Raw genomic sequence first — 18,673 nt, 5'->3', positions numbered from 1 at the left:
AATAAGTAATAACCTTTTGCACACAAGCGTTCCTTAATAATTCTTTTTTTTTAAATTTAGTTAGAGTAAACTTATTAAGCCCTTTGTTGTGGTTTAGTCAGTATAATTATATTTTTAATTTGAAACTGTCGAGAGCCGATCAGTTGAGTCCAATTGTACCATCTATATTGTTTTTAGTTTTATAATTATATATTATATCAACAATGTGTTTTTGTTTTTAAATCTTATAATTTATATCTTTAAAGTATATAATTGACCATATACTTAGTTACCCGTTGTAATCTCATTATGTTTTGTAAAGACTCGAATTAAATGTCAATCATCAACCAAATTTTTTTTCTAAGGTTATTAGGTCTATTCACTTACGAAGACGTTCCCTTTAACGATAAATCATCAGAGTTTGAGTAATACTTTACTCAAACTCTGATGATTTATACTTGATTGATTTGATTTTGAACTCAATTAATAAAATCTAATTTGAATTATTTTTGCTCTTAGTCGTCACACGCACACAAAGACACATTGTAAGCACTAACGTCACTAACTCATACTAAACAACAACAACCTGTAAATTCCCACTGCTGGGCGAAAGGCCTCCTCTCCCTTTGAGGAGAAGATTTGGAACATATTCCACCACCCTGTTTCAATCCAGGTTGGTGGAATACACATGTGGCAGAATTTCTATGAAATTTGTCACATGCAGGTTTCCTCACGATGTTTTCCTTCAACGCTGAGCACGAGATGAATTTTAAAGACAAATTAAGCACATGAATCAGCGGTGCTTGCCTGGGTTTGAACCCGCAATCATCGGTTAAGATGCACGCGTTCTCATAATGGACTAAAGCACATCGATATTAATTTATCACGGTGGGGCGCACCTTTGTGACTGTTTACAAAACAGCTCCTTTTAAATTCGGCTGCATTACTCAGAATAAATTTCTAAAGAAGATTTGTACAATTCCGTGTACAATACTGGAAAAGATCCTCAGAGAGCTGACATGGACAATGACTAAATAACCGACAAGTATGCAGACATTCTCTCTTTATCAAAACTCTCATGTAACATGAGATTTAAGGGGGCACAAGTCTAAATTTAATACATCTTAACAATTCCTATTAAATGTGCATTAAGTCCAAGGGCTTGAGGGCCCATCTATGAAAGTACCCACACAGTTAATAGACATTCAACCACCAAATAGTTGTGGTGGAATATCAAGGGTAGGTGAACCAGTGTAAAATTAATAACGTAATTGATGGAAAGTACCATCCTGTTGTCAGAAACCTACTCCTAAATTTAAAGTATAGTTATGTTTAAGTTTCAAGAGTAAATGAGCCAGTTTAAACACGGCATAATATCTTAGCTCCCAAGGTAAGGTGAATTTTGCTAGGTTTGGTGCACTGGGGATGCTCAGTCTACGTCACATGCTGATATGCGTTCTAACAGAAGAGGTCCGTATCATTGAGCCTCAAGGGGGCTCCAATTTCCTCTGCTGATTCAATTTTTAGTCCCAAAAGTCCCCACTGACTCCATCAAAGCTACTGAAGCTATTAAGGGTTTGATTGTGATGGACTTAATTTAGCAATAGTTTATTTTGTCAAATATAAGTTATTTCAGCTCAACAACCACAACAGCCTGTAAATTTGCCACTGCTGGGCTAAGGCCTCCCTCGGAGGAGAACGTGTTTGGGAAAGAATCTACGCTGTGCCAATACAGGTTGGTGGAATACACATGTGGCAGAATTTTCACGAGATGAATTATAAAAACATTAAGCACAGGAATATTCAGTGGTGCTTGCCTGACTTTGAACCCGGTTCAGTCATCGGTTAAGATGCAAGCGTTCTGATCACTGGGCCCTCTTAACTCTATTTCAGATCAACTCTTTAAATAAATACATGTATGTATATATATGTACATCGTTTGCTAAAAAGTAAAAAGTAAAATAACAGCCTGTAAATTTCCCATTGCTGGGATAAGGCCTTCTCTTCCATTAAAGAGAGGGTTTGGAACATATTCCACCACGAATGCACGTGTGACAGAATTTCGATGAAATTAGACACATGCAGGTTTCCTCACGATGTTTTCCTTCACCGCCGAGCACGAGATAAATTATAAACACAAATTAAGCACATATATATGTATATATAGTGGTGCTTGCCTGGGTTTGAACCCGCAATCATCGGTTAAGATGCACGCGTTCTAACCACTGTGCCATCTCAGCATACGTTTGCTAAACTGAAGCTGAAAATTATAAAAATATATAATTTTCAGCTTGAGTTCAGCAAACGTTCACATTTGATATGTAGGGTAAAGTAAACACAGTGATGAGTAAAGTTGGAGTACCTAAGTACACTCCAGTCCAACATTAAATAGAGAAATGTACGGCTTAGCTACATAACTAGCCACGGCTTTGGTTGAACTTTGAAGATAGCTACTTTTTGTTATTAAAATTAGCTTAAATTTTGATACGTTGAGCCTAGTTTTATGTCCGAATAAAAAAAATTGCGTCTAATCTTTCAGTTAAACGTACACAATATTAAATGAAAAGTAAAAAATGTAATTTTATAATACGATAAAATTATACAAGAAATATATGCGTACCGTATACCGTCCGTACTTTCGTGTGTCTAGTTAAAAAATCTTTTTAATGGCGCTAATAAACAAGAACTAAATATTATTTTAGTTTTCCACGTTTACCATTTTTCAAAAAAAAAGTCATAATAAAAAATGATACTATTTTAGTATATTTTCGTTTTGTTTTAGGTTTTTCTACAAATATTGGAAGGTTTAATTCCCGTATTTTTATCATAACCCGGTATCACATTCAGAATTTCGCTTCGTAGATAGATAATACTATATGCAAGCAAAATGAATCATTTTTTAGGATGCAGTAACTGAACATTAATCAACATTTTTTAGTGTCCGGCTCTCCACCGTAAGACATAAATGTATCATGAGGTGGAATCATCAATGACAATAGACAGATCTCATGAAAAAAAAAAATAATGTTCAAAATTCAAAAAGTTTGAAATACGCGCGAGAATAATCTTCGTTGCAACGAGTCTGTTATGTAGAAACCATATTTGCTTTACAATAGACCAGTCTCAAGTTAAATTGGTCTGCGCCCAAACCTTCCAACTTTAGTCAGGGGTCGCAGCAAACTTTATCCCTAGGGGGTAAGAAACATATTTATTATGTAAGCAAGCATATCCTTATTCTTAATAATATATTTTCTCTTGAATACATCAGACATAGTTGTATCTTATCAAACGATTGTTAACTTCGGTGAACAAACATTAACGCTTAAGAGAGAGATAGAGAGAGAGACAGAAAGAGATAGATAATATAGAAGAGTCTTGTGACTAATATAAACGAGAATATAGTTTGGTTCATTTGTAACTTGTTAAGGTTTCATGATTTAACTTCTCAACCGATAATAGTTTGGATAAAGGATTGCAGAAAAAATCAAAAGTTCCCTATTTATTTATTTTATGGTATAGGTTGGCGGACGAGCGTATGGCCCACCTGATGGTAAGTGGTCACCATCGTCCATAGACAATGAAGCTATAATATATATTAACTATTCCTTACATCGTCAATGTGCCACCAACCTTGGAAACTAAGATGTTATCTCCCTTGTGTCTGTAGTTACACTGGTTCACTCACCCATCAAACCGGAACACAACAATACTGAGTACTGTTATTTGGCGGTAGAATAACTGATGAGTGGGTGGTAGGTACCGTCTGGGTAGGTACCCAGACGGGCTTGCACAAAGCCCTACCACCAAATTAAATAGTGATATAAAGTTGTCCTTACCTATACTCCAGTTGATGATAAGTGGTGACGTCATACCTTGTGCCTGTAGTTACATTGAATTATCTTCAAAACGAAACATAATTATATTCCTGAGTGTTGCTGCATGAGGGTAGAATTAATGGGGAGTACCTACCCAGACGGACTTTTATAAAGCCCCACTATACAAATATTATTAGAATAATTTGTTTATTTCATTTTTTGTTATTATTGTAGGACATTTTGTCATCTTATTTTCGTTTATCTTTTTTATTAATAATAATATTAATCTTATTTTAAGGTACAAACGAATCGTCTCGGCTTGCCCGGGTGCATTAATAAAATATGAGCAGTGTGCATACAAATATTCCTTGAAAGATTACCAATGCATACTTTCACTATAAGTAATCGATCACACGATTTCAAATTCCATTAATCTCAGGCAAATATATCAACATACATTATACATAGATACTAACATATTCTCGTGTCAATAGCCTCAATTTTGAGCTGGTGAATTAAGGCTATTGATGCGTGCTCAACTACTTAAATAATAATTAATGCTCTATCTTAACTTTACAGTTTAGTACAACAAGGGTCTATATAACTATTAGATTGAAGAAGTAACTTGAAATGAATAATCTAGTTTTTCTGGCTATAGAACTGATAGTCTCGACTTCTTTCTATTACAATACATTTATAATGAAATTGGAGTGACTCTTTGTAATATTAAAGTAACCGTTTTTTACTGAATGCATATTTATGTATACGCGGTACATATACTCAAGTATTTTTTACAATTTTTGTCTGTCTGTTTGTTCCGGCTAATCTCTGGAACGGCTGGACCAATTGTGATGTAACTTTAACTTGCAGTTAGCTGATAATAAGAAGTGACTTAGGCTACAACAAAAACTTCTCTTGCTAAATTCAAAATGCACCAGAAGTCGTAGGTATAGGTAGTGTATACATATAAACTTTCCGCTTAATTCTTAACGTAACTATTTTATTGATTTTCTTTTCTAATTTTATTTAGGGACTCTTTTCACAGGTGAAAATGTCAGTCTCATCGTGCCCTAATCTGAGTTGAGTAACATATTAATAAAATGACTGCATCCTATTTAAATTTAAAACTATAAAGTAAAACCATTAAAATCGAACGCGTAGTTTGTAAGATCTAAGAGTACAAAGAGGTCGGAAGAGACTTTATTAAAAATCATGTAGAGATACTTCAGAATATTAACCATATCTCACATCGCCAATGCACCACCAAGCTTGGAAACTAGGAGATTATGTCCTTTCAAATACAAAAACGCTAAGTATAGCTAATAATATTGGCAGTAGAACACCTAATGAGCTGGTAGTAGCTATCCAGAAACTTACTAACCTACCACCATGTTATCTGTATTGATATAATAAATGTGGAAGAAACTCTGTGTGTCGCTCTTTCACAACCAAATCATCTTTCATGTGTGAAGTAAAATTGAACTCAAAGGAAGGCTTAACATAGGCTACTTTTTTTACCTAACACGTGTCCAACCAACCAATCCCTAAAACGCGAGCAATTCCCCTGGCGATAACTAAGTAGTATTATATATTAATATTTAAAAGAATGTTACGTCATATTTTAGTTAGGTATTAGGCATGGAATATGAACGATACAATTACAGCCAATATAACTTCTATACAAACCGCGTAAGTTAGATAAATCTTAACGATTTGTACACGCTTCTTCCCAATGCCTTGTATGACCACGTGGTCTAACCGTCGCTCACAGCTGTGCATTGCACGTGCGAATATTATATGTATTAACTATATGTGTATTATCATATAAGCTGAAAATGTACGGTAGAAATACATATGCATTAATGAAAACTATCGTCATTAAATTCATAAAAAAGTCAAATCTATGTGTTCCATGGTGGTTTATTATAAAAGAGTTTTTATGTGTAATCTAAACTATGCCTGGTTCGAAATTTAAATTCTAAAGCGAAGAACCATTAAGGAACTTAATAGTAACTTATTTATTAATCTTACTACTTGGATTAATTACACATAATTTAGTGCATATAAGAGCCGATGGTTTAGTGCTTAAAGGAGTGATTGTAATAAGTAGGCTGACAAACGGACCATTTGAAGTCAAGCGGTCAACAGCTCAAAAAATACTTACCAATAATTAATTAATCTTAATATCTTATCATCTTATAATTAATTAATTAATCTTGAAAACGAATGGAACTTATGGAGAGCCGAGATGGCCCAGTGGTTAAAACGCGTGCATCTTAACCGATGATTGCGGGTTCAAACCCAGGCAAGCACTACTATATATATGTGCTTAATTTGTGTTTATAATTTATCTCTTTCTCGGCGGTGAAGGAAAACATCGTGGGAAAAACTGCATGTGTCTAATTTAATCGAAATTCTGCCACATGTGCATTCCACCAACTCGCATTGGAACAGCGTGGTGGAATATGTTCCGAACCCTCTCCTTGATGGAAGAGGAGGCCTTATCCCAGCAGTGGGAAATTTACAGGCTGTTACTTTACTTATGGAACTTATCCCATGTAATTAAACGACCTCACTCAGCCTTCAAACCAAAAGATAACATTACTGTGTATCACTGTTTGATGGCGGGTCTACCACCAAGTATCGAATGCGCTACCACTTAAATACCGTTTATTTGAAATCGGCAAGAAACAAACAAGTCGTTAAACCAATACCGCTTAGTAAGAAACATAAAATGTACTTTATTGTCTTTTTACGATTTATATAAATGTAGCGTTAATAATTTTTATTATTATTTTTTAATCTGTTAGCAATGACGCGGTTAGCGATTAAATTTTCTTCACTAGACACCGTCCGCGACGTCGTGTGACAAGGACGGATGTTTCATACAAATCGAATGTATTTTAACTTTACAGTACAATAACAGCCTGTAAATTCCCTATAGCTGGATTATAGGTAATCATAACAGGTCTGCTCTCCTTTTGAAGAGCAGTTTTGGAGCATATTCCATCACATTGCTCCATTGGATACACATGTGGCAGAATCTCGTTGAATCACGATGTTTTAAGTAAATGAATCATCCTCACAGGAAGCCAGTCGTCAAGCTGGTCTGATTTGACAAATCATTCAGAAGTAAATTTGCAATAAAGCGTTTTTAAACCACCGTTTTGGAAAGCAGCCTCCAGTGAAAGGTAATGGCAAGAAACTCTCATAGTTTTTCTTTCTAAACAACCAGATTTACAATGATTACAATTAATTGTTTAATTAGTCCTGTGATAAAGACCAACCCTTAAACCAGGCATTTCATTTTTTTCAAAAACGTACGCCTTTTAAGCTTTCCTAGAATGTACCCCGGACAACTTTTATACCAACTTTCACGATGACCGTCTGAGTTAAGACGTAAGAGCGTAACAAACAAACAGGTAATTTACGTACTTATAATATTAGCAACGATTTAATTAAACTCTTATAAATACTTTTGAAAATTAGTTATATTCTAACGTTCTTAAATAATTTTTACCTCTGTTATTATAACACCTATTTTTTGATGCTATTGGTTTGCGGACAAGCATATGAGCCACTTGATGGTAAGCAGTCACCACAGCCCACAGACAATGTCACTGTAAGAAACATTAAACATTCCTTTCATTGCCAATGCGCCATCAACCTTGGGAACTAAGATGTGCCTGTAATTACACTGGCTCACCCTTGAAACCGGAACACAACACTACCAAGAATTGTTGTTTGACTGTGGAATATCTGATGAGTAGGTGGTACCTACCCAGACGGGCTTGCACAAAGTCCTACCAACAAGTAAAGTTCGTCAAAGACATTTAAGACTATTTGATAGCCGGGAGCGAAGGAAACCGTAATCCAATAGATCTGTCGTAGTTTTCAAAAGTCGCTCTAATATCCACTGTCTATCGAAATATTAATATTTTCTAAAATTTGCCGAATCGAACATTACGATATTGCAATTCCCGTTATGGTATTCTTCGCATAAGTTTATGTGTTATTGTTAGTGGAAGTAAATTCGAAGGGTTCCGTATCATTACTATAAAAACGGGAAAAATTGTGTTTGTTGCATCGGAGTCCCAGTTATTTTTTTTTAAGTATATAACTATTACGTTTTATGAGATACAGTCTGGTAACAGTTGGTAGGACGGTCGGACAGCGGAGTTTATATAAGCAAGACACGAAGACTATTTTCTGTATAATTAAGATACATATTTATTTTTGACATGGCAAATAAATTAACTGATCAGCTAATAGGGAGCGTATTCAAAAATTTCAATATGTAAGACTTGAGTCTTACCTTAAACTCGAAAATAATTGTTACGTTACGTGTTGTAAAAAAGACCCCCGCTCCTTTAACACATAGTAACTTTATATAAGACACCCCTTCCCCCAAATTGCGTTACGTAATACTTGAATCAATCCCCCACCCTTCCCCCAGTTAATTCAGTAGTCTTTTCTTAATCACACTCTGAATATCTTGCATTACACTTGTACAGAATTTCTACTTAAGTGCCTTTTGAAAATTCATTGGATATCTACTCACATATCACACACACGCACACACGCACACACACACACACACACACAAAACACACATCCATACACATGAAAATATACCGAACACACAAACACACGCTTGTAATAAAATTATCATCTGTTTATTGTAATTTGTACTTCCGTCAGGCTGCTTGTTTAGTCTTAAAGAAATGTCAATAAATTGTATTTATGTATGATAGAGTTAAGGAAGGGTGACTTCTCCTGGCACGAGATCATACTGCACTCAAAAGGAGAATTCATCCTTTGTAAAGTTAATGAGGTGACGTACTGGTTCACATAATGTTGTCTTAAATTTTCGCGATTATTACACATTTAAATAAAACTAGTTATAACGGATTTTAATCGCGTATATTAATTATTTTGGACATCCCGACGTTTCGAGCACTTTACAGCGTCAGACCAGTCTACCCGTGACCACGATTAAAATCCGTTATAACTAATTTTATTTTAATGAGGTGATTTCTTACTGATGAAATAAACTATATTTATTTTTTATATTATTACTCAGCATCAGAGTTTGAACCCTTGACCACGGAATCTTAACCTATAAGCTAACCACTGAACTAATAAGGCAGTCATGAATATGTAATAAAACAATTACGAATGGTTTATAAATAATATAATTATATTACATAAGAAATGGAAGACATTGTCTTAATAATAATAAATTATTCATATGATCCTTCGTTAAACATGAACCCGTGACGTCATTAGATCCTTTTAACGAGGAATAATCTTTATTATGAAATATTTTCCTGGTTGTATTTATTCAAAATCAAAATCAAATATTATTCAAGGTTTTTACAAGTACTTTTGAATCGTAATTTAACTTACTATATTAAATAAAGCCACCACCAGTTCGAAATGCAGATTCTAAACCGGCAAGAACTCATTAGTTACTCTTTATCAACATAACATATAGAATTAAATCATCGTGCCTAGATGTCAACAAGTATATCTATCTATATACATATGTCATGTTTATAATATATGCTTGTATAATAGGGCTATTTGACAATAGCCAAAAAATAAATTGTGAATAATTGTAATCACTGTATATTTTGAGTTTAAAAATGGCAATTTACCAACGAAAGTTGAAAATAATACTTAATTTATTCAAAAATCCATAAATAAAATTTATTTTTTAAAAACGTTTGTCACGTGACACAAAACGCTCCTGATTGGCCGGCTTATGATGAAGTCACTTTCTTGTAAACTTTGCTTTTCTACTATATGTACCACCATTGCAGCGCCGTATTCTCCAAGTAGCGTTTTTGCTGCTATTTAAATATGGAATTTTTAATATGATATTTTTTGACAAATATCTACTAGAAGTAAAATAACAACTTTTACTGGGTTCCTTAACTTCTACTAAATAATATAAAATGTATTTTAAATACCAGTCAAATAGCCTATTTAATGTAATAATTTTATCTTCTTTGACAATGTATGTAAAGAAATAATTTGGATTTAAGAAACAGCAAACTTAAAAATATCTGTGGTATTTTATTGTAGATAAATAAAATTTTAACAAAAAGAAAAACCGACTTCAAACAAAACACTATTTTAAAACAAATAAAAATGCACTAAAAAGTAATAAAAATAATTGCATATTTAACATATTTTTGAGAGTCCTCCTAGGTAAAATGAAATGAAAAATATTAGACTACTTAAAAGTCGATTTACGATTATATAACGTAGTTATAGTTATTGTTATATTTGGAGCCGGTGCCAGCCAAGGGCACACGCTTCAACAGTCAAAAAAAAAGAAGCGATACGAGCCTCTTGATTGACCCAGTATAATATCGAATAAAATGTAATTTGGCTCCAAGTAAATGGAGTCAATTCCCCTACAAGTAAATGGAGTCAATTATGACGATGAAAATGTATAAAATAATTTTTCTTTTCCAGACTTTATCTAGAACCAAGTGTCATGATTTCTTTTAATATACTTATATAATTTTAACTGAAATAATAATATTTAGTACGGTTTTGATTTTTAAATACGTTTTTTATTAAATAATATTTATTAGTATGATTATTGATTCGGTTATCGACACCGTATTGTGGGACTCCCGTCACTTCCTCTCGTGGCGTGGTGTGCTGACTAGTACTGCCTGGCACGAGAAAAACAAAAGGCGGTGGATTTTGAACGGGCAGGGCAGAAGAAAGCTAGATTGGTGGATAGGCGGTAAAAGGATATAATTATATATAACGGAGCAGGAATGTCCAAGCCCGTTTTTAAAAACATGACGTCAGCATAGCTGACGTCACGAGTGTCAGAGTTTCGATCTTTAACCATCTTCGGTGGTATAAAATAAAACTTAGGAAATAATCCTCTCTGATTTATTCCAATATGAGACGGTCCGATCGCTCCGACGGCTCGACCAAGTCTATCGATTCCGGCGGGTGCTTGATCTTTTATAACAAAAAAAATAGGTGGGTAGACTTATTCACTCAACATAACAGCTGTTTACTAATACTAAAATATTTCAGACTAATTTAACATTTCAAAATTCACTAAAAATTATCATTTGACAACCAAACGGTTTTAAATTATTAAAATAATCATTTCTGGACACGTGTTTTTCTTAAATTCGTGGTGTCGCGCCGACATATACAATAAGCGGATAAATAATATATGTATCGATTGGTAAATTAATATAATGAGATAAATTATTGTTATGTGAGTAGTCTTATAATACAAGAGTTTTTTTCAGAATTATTCATATTTAAGGCATAGTAAATGTAGTATTTCCCTCAAATGACTTCTTTGTAAATAAAAAATAAAAGAGGTAACATGCCCGATTTGCTTCACAATAAAGCACCAAGACTGCTCAGGTGTGCTAAATTATCAAAAACTCTTTTTTTTTTAATAAAAGATGCGCCGCTATGTCTAAGTTATTGCGTTTAATTAAAATTCTTTACTTCCGAGAAAGATATATATAAAACATTAGTAATATAATGAGTTTTATTTTTTATTGTTTCTTGATTCAAGATATGTTTAAAGATTATTTATTCTCATAAAGACAATTAATTACATCACTTACATGAGAGCATAATTGAAAATAACTTACAAATCATGAAATAATACATAAACAAAAAATCGCCTCGATTTGAAAATACCATTACTCTATTTACATACATCAGATCAATGATATTCTAATAAACATATATGTTATATCCATACAACAACTACAGAAAAAAGTGTGCCGCGCCGGGGACCGTTTATTTTAGTTTATTTTTACATTTCGTTAAAAGTAAAAAGGATAGCTTGATAAAAACAATAAGTAATAGGGATAACTAGATGTTTTAATTACGCAAAACGTATTACTACGTAATTATGATGTATTATAACGTATTACTACGTAAAACGACTAAAGGCAAACGTCCCAATTAGGACGTTTTCTAGTCTTCACTTTTTGCGCGTTAATAACATATCTGTTTACTACAACATCATTGCATCAGATAGATGTGTTTGTAATAATGTAATGAGACAGTTATTTACAGACAATATTTTTTATGACTGAGGGTATCTTGTTATAAAGTCGCGCTCCAACATTACAACAATAGCCTGTTAAATTCCCACTGCTGGGCTAAGGCCTCCTTTCCCATTAATTAGAGGGTTTTGGTACACATTACCAAACCGGGTTTGTGGAATGCACATGTGGCAGAATTTCAATGAAATTAGACACATGCAGGTTTTCTCACGATATATTCCTTCACCGCTGAGCACGAGATGAATTATAAACACAAATTAAGCACATGCATAATCAGAGGTGCTTATCTGGGTTTGAACCCGCAACTATCGGTTAAGATGAACGCGTTCTAACCACTGGGCCATCTCGACTCATGCTAGTGGTATAATTAAACTGATAGCATCAATTTCAAAGTTTTATCTCAAATGGAATAATAATTGATTTGTTTTGGCTTCAGAGCTAATCATGAAGCAATCTTAGCATTGTATTTTTCAAAATGTCATCGCATAACGTGTATCTATTCATAGTTACACTATTTTGCACATTTCATACATATGAAGGTGTAAGTTTTATTTTTAATATTTCTACTATAAATCAATATTATTAATATTATATATAATTATCTTATTATAATTGTGATATCCATTTGAGCTGAATTAAATTATTATGTTAATATACCTACCTTATTGTATACAAAAGACATACATAGGAAATATTAGGACTAAAAAAAAATTATTACAATATGCAACTTACCCGTCACCTGATCACCACCACCGTCAGTGGTCACCACCCCACAGAAACAATCGTGCTGTCAGAAATATAAGGCACCAATGCACCACCAATTTAACTAGTATGTTATGTCTCTTGTGCATGTAGTTACACTGGCTCACTCACTGTCCAAACCGCAACACAACAATACTGTGCACTGCTGTTTGGTAGAGTATCTAATGAGTGGGTGGTACGTACCCAGACGACTTTGCAAAGCCCTACCACCAAATATTAAACCAGTGGTTTTTTTATTGATTAGTATAGATATCGTTTTTTGTTTCAGTTTTGGTTCGGAGGCAAAGAACCGGATGGTAAAAAAATCTCCAATTATAAGTTCTGAAACGAATATCATGATTTTAAAACAAATATTTATATTAACATATACATATATATTTTATATAACAAATATTAATATTCATTATCTTATATGCATTATGATATTTTTTTTTAATATTATTCGATTAGAATGAGTGCATCTTTATTGACGAATACTTGTTCATTTAATGATTACGTGATACGATGATCTCGTCACGAGATCATCGTACACGTATCACGTAATCACTTCACCTTACTCAACTTACTCACGTAATCACTTCACCTTACTCAACTTACTCACGTAATCACGGTGGTAGCTTCACTTAATTGTTAAATGACGATTCAAAAGTGCTTGTGAAAAGTGCTAAAAGACTACATGAATAAAGTTTATTTTGATTTTGATTAATTATACAATAAGAAGACTAATCAACAATGAGAAATTCCAAGTCAATGAAGTCGTTATAGTAGAGTTCAATGCAAAATGCAAATGCAGTCCATCATCAATTTGCAATCCAATAATTTAAGCTGTGACGCAGTTGGCAATAAAACCATGCACGCACATTCAAATAACATTAATCAAATCACTACCTATATGAATAATTACGCGCAGGGCTACAATATACTCGATCGAAACCCATCTACAATTATAGATCGTTAAAAAAATACATATTTTAATCGATATGATATTGTAGTACGACACAACTTAGATGTCGCATTGGCAAAATTCGTAAAACCGATCACATCCGAATTAAGTTCGCTAACCCAAATTATCAATATTTATTTCTCACGCGAATCTACAAAATCTTGTATCGAATAATATGCCTTTTTTACCAATGTACTTTTTACAAACGATGTGAAATTACGAAACGGCAAAGTTAAAAATAGTTGTAGTGTCGCCTTTAAGTGTTACTTACCTAACAGTTGACCGATAGCGTAGGGCTTCATGAAGTATAAAAAGCAGTTGTACAAATAACTTAAAATAAGCAATTCGGTGTTTGAATTAATAATAAAAAGATACCCTGCTAATATCTTATTACCAATTCATTGCGAACTCATTGCCAATCCTTCGATATTTCTTCTTTTGATTACTTTTTTATATTTTTGTTCTTAAACCAATGTTGTCTTATGTCTCCTTTTGAGAAGAATTGGATCATATTCCACAAAGCTGCTTCAAAGTGGATAGATGAATACACATGTGGCAGATTAAATACGCAAACTTCCTCTAAATTATCCTTTAATACGAAGCACGATTGAATAATAAACACAACTTAAGAACCTTAAAATTCTGTTGGTATTTCTTTTTTAATTTGTCAAGTACTTATTATATTTGACAACTAACTGTGCCCACGACCTAGTACGAGTTTGAATTAAATATATATATATATATATATATATATATATATATATATATATATATATATATTATTGTAACCTACGTTACTCCCTATGATATCAGTTATCTGCTCGTAAAAGTCCCGTCAAAATCGGTCCAGCTATTCCAGAGATTAGCCAGAGCAAACAGACAGACCGACAAAAATTGTAAAAAATGGTTTAATTTGTTTATTTATCGTGTATAAATACATATGTACATAGTAAAAAGGGCTATTTTAATATTACAAACAGACACTCCCATTTTATTATATGTATAGAGTGTGCCGTGTGCTAAATAAAATTTTCTGACCTTCTTTTTAGTGTTGAAACTCTAATACAATATAATCGCCAGATTTCCCTTACACATGGTTAAATGAAGATTCCTATTATATATATTAATCATATAAGATCTTTTGAAACTCTTCTAAAAGAAACCCCAAAAAATGTTGTCTTAAATATTTATTTATTAAATTTCAGAAGAATATGTTAGTCATCAACTCAAAGATACGAGAGCTACTTGTGTAGATGAAGTAAGTATCCTACGTTTTAATACTTAAACATTTAATTTAAAGTAAAAGTAAAGTAACAGCCCGTAAATTTCCCACCGCTGGGCTAAGAACTCCTCTCCCATTAATGAGAGCGTTTGAAACATATTCCACAACGCTGTTCCATTGCGGGTTGGTGGAATTCACATGTGGCATAAATTCGATGAAATTAGAAACATGCAGGTTGCGCGATGTTTTCCTTTACCGCCGAGCACGAGATGAATTATAAACACAAATTAAGCACATATATATAGTGGTGCTTAGCTGGGTTTGAACCCGAAAACATCACCAACCACTGGGCCATCTCAGCTCTTAGCGAATCAGAAAAAGTAGAGGCAAAACTTTAGAAGATAAATAAGTGAACCGACAATGGTAGTCTGTTTACGAACTCAGATTAATTTATACAATACTAGTAGTAGTAGTAGTAGTAGTAGTAGTCGCCCGCGGATTAATTCGCGTTTTAGGATGTTGGTTGTCTGATAGCCTTACTAGGAGTTCAAGTTTGCACATTTTTCACACCAAATTTCATCAAATTCGGTTCAGCGGTTTGGTCGTGAAAGACAGACAGAGCGACGGAGTTACTTTCACATTTATGTAATAATGACAATGACAAAAATAATTCAAGATAACAAATAAATTATTTTTTATTTTTCAGTGCAAAGATTTATATTGTAGAGCTGATGTGAGTATATATAAAAACTCTTTTGAGTTTACATTTTTTTAATTTAGAATATAGTTTATATATAATATCATATTGGTTGTGATTGACTTAACCAGTATTATTTTATTTGAACCTTTCATTGAATTAAATTAGCTTGTATTGGTAATATACTATTATTACAAAAGTGCCAGGAACTCTCTCTGTTACCTCTTAACAATAAAACCTCAAACGATCTTCCAATATGTTTATGAAGATATTTGAATCACCGTAAACGATATATCTACTTTTTTTATAATTAAAAATTCCAAATTAATTTTTTTTTTTATCTCAATATTATAAATGTTTAACGTCTCAATTACTCATTCGTGACTTACTTGTCACGTGATATTTTGCATACACGTTGAGAAGGAATCAGGAAAGGACATAGATGGTGATAAATAAATAAATATAAATATTTAACAACATCACATACATTACTCTGATCCCAATGTACGACACCACAAACATCCAGTCCAAGACAACATAGAAAACTAATGAATTTGTATATCGACTCGGCCGGAAACCTGGAATCGCGGAATGTTACCCATTGGCGGATTTACCAATAGGCTAAGTAGGCTGGAGCCTAGGGCGGCAGATTTAGAGGGACGGCAAATTTAGCCAGATTTTGTTATTATCTTACAGAAATTAAAAAAAGACCTTATAATTATATATATAAATACATTACGTCCGCAATCTGTATACTCGTCACTACATAGCGGGTTGGAATAATAATCTAGTAACTGTCAGAAATATCACCTAGTTTATAATCATATTAATAACGGGAAAAACCGATGCCATGAGGACGATAGAACGCAAATCATAAATGTTGTAAAAAAAAGTAGGGGCGGCAAAAATTTAATAGTCTACTAGCCTTGTAAATCCGCCACTGGCCGTACCCATGAATACCGATACACATTACTTGACGAGGTTTTCGTCACGGGCTCATGATGTCACATATGTGCTAAATCTTATTTCTTATTTACACGCTTCGATAGCTTGTAACCTGTACTTGATCTATTTGTAACGACTTTGGTATATTGGTATTAAATTCGTGTATTATTATTATTTATATGAAACAGAATTTGCTTCTCACTTTTTTTTGGTTTTTGAAATATAATTCTTCTTAAGATTTTAAATTAACATGGTTATTTTTATTATTAAAGTTATTAATTTCGAGATATTTACCATGTTTTTTTTCAAATGTCTTGTTCACGAGACAACAACAAGAATATTCGTAGATAATGTCGAAATATCGAGCTTCACCGAACAAAAATAAAAAACATGGTAAATATCCCGAAATTAATAACTTTAAGAATTCTTCTTTCCCTTCGTATTGTTTTAAAGTTGAAACTAGAGCTCTTACTAATATTCTCGATATTCTAAAACTCATCTCGGAGTTAATAATTATCTGTAGCTTCTGAAGAAAATATACAAAGAGTAAATCTCACTTCAAACGTCAGATATTTTTTATTGTTATCTGTATATACTAGTGATGGATAGAAATTAGTTTTTCATTTGATTTAACCGAATAACATGGCAATTTGAGCCAAACAGATTACGGTTTAAATACTTTTTATACTTTCACTATTTTTTTTATTTAACCTGTAGTACGTAAGGGCTTACCTTAAAGTCTCAGCTCTATTTATATATGGAAACATATATAATAACACCTCGTCTTGTGACCTCCATTAGGGATAGGAAGATCGGAATTACGATAAAGGGAAATACTTCAACATTCTTTGTTTAAATTTTCTTTTAGCCAGTAGACGCAGTTAGGTTTTAATTTTAACTATTTGTTACCTACGACTTTGCTCGCGTAGAATACGAATATAATTTACAAATTAATTTAAAATATTACGTTAATGATTGGTATACAAAGAGATCTTACCATTTAATTCAAAAAAAGTTTTCCTTTCTCGGTCTCTAGACTATTTGTGTAGCAAATTTCATTGAAATCGGTCCAGTAGTTCCAGCGTGAAAGCGAGACAGACAGACATAAATATGTTAACAATTAAAACCTCTTTGTTAATAATTTACTTATTATTTTAATACTTTAAATTGATTATAATAACATTATTTTAGTGCACCGGAAGAAATAGTATCGCTACTGTGAGTATATACATAATTAAGTAATAATTATTCCATTTAAGTCTAAATAAACTCAATAATACAAAGTATTTATGTTTAATATCTGGTGAGTGGGTGGTACATAAGCAACGGACCCACGAAGCCGCATTTATAAGTATTTCCTTAAGAATAACATACTTTTAATTTATTATAAAAATACAAATACACTGTTAAACTAGAGTATTCGTTTTCCAGGTATTAATATATTTTTTATGGAATAGCTTGGCGGACGAGCATTTGGGCCACCAGATGGCAAGTGATTACCATCACCTATAGACAGTGACGCTGTAAGAAATATTACCTATTCCTTACCTCGTCAATGCGCCACCAACCTTGGGAACTAAGATGCTATTCCCCTCGTGCCTGTAGTTACACTGGCTCACTCAATCGGAATACAACAATACTATTTTACATATGTCAATTATGTCATATGTACAATAGTATTGAGTAATAATGAGTGTTGTTGTGTGCCCGCCCTTCGTACCACCCATTGACAGGATATTGACAGCAATAATTAGGATTATTGTGTGTAAAGTACGACACAACTTATATGTAGCATCGGAAAATGCAATGAAACCGATTACTGCCGATTCACACAACCATTAAAGAAACACCTCTCTATTGCGACATTCGATGCTATTTGTCGCTATAGATTCTCGCGGCAGTTCGAACGTGTCGATGTGAAATTGTCGAATATATTTACAAATTAACTTAAAATATCAAATTGATGATTGGTATACAAACAGGTTTTACCCCTTTATTTCCAAAAAAGTAGTACTTTCCCAGGCTCTAGACTAATTGTTTGCCAAATTTCATATGATACTACAAGTTATTACGTTTGTGTAAAGATCGTATTCACGTAATAAATAAATATTAATAATTTGAGAGCGTACTTAATTCAGATTTGATCGGTTTTTCGAATTTTGCCGAAGTTACATCTAAGTTGTGTCGTACCATATCTACGTAGACTTTTTGTTAACTTTGCTATAAATTGTCCAG

At 33.0% G+C, this 18,673-nt stretch overlaps 1 long non-coding RNA gene across 1 annotated transcript; it reads left to right on the top strand.

Annotated features, from left to right (window-relative positions):
• Positions 1-12,336: 12,336 nt before the first annotated feature.
• Positions 12,337-17,656, top strand: LOC124540696. Its single transcript, XR_006967163.1, has 5 exons — positions 12,337-12,410; positions 12,900-12,927; positions 14,780-14,832; positions 15,503-15,529; positions 17,630-17,656. It is a non-coding gene; the product is annotated as an uncharacterized LOC124540696 (long non-coding RNA).
• Positions 17,657-18,673: the final 1,017 nt, after the last annotated feature.

Source organism: Vanessa cardui, chromosome 26 (genome assembly GCF_905220365.1).
Source record: "Vanessa cardui chromosome 26, ilVanCard2.1, whole genome shotgun sequence".
Lineage (NCBI taxonomy): Eukaryota > Metazoa > Arthropoda > Insecta > Lepidoptera > Nymphalidae > Vanessa > Vanessa cardui.
This window is presented reverse-complemented; position numbering and strand designations above follow the sequence as displayed.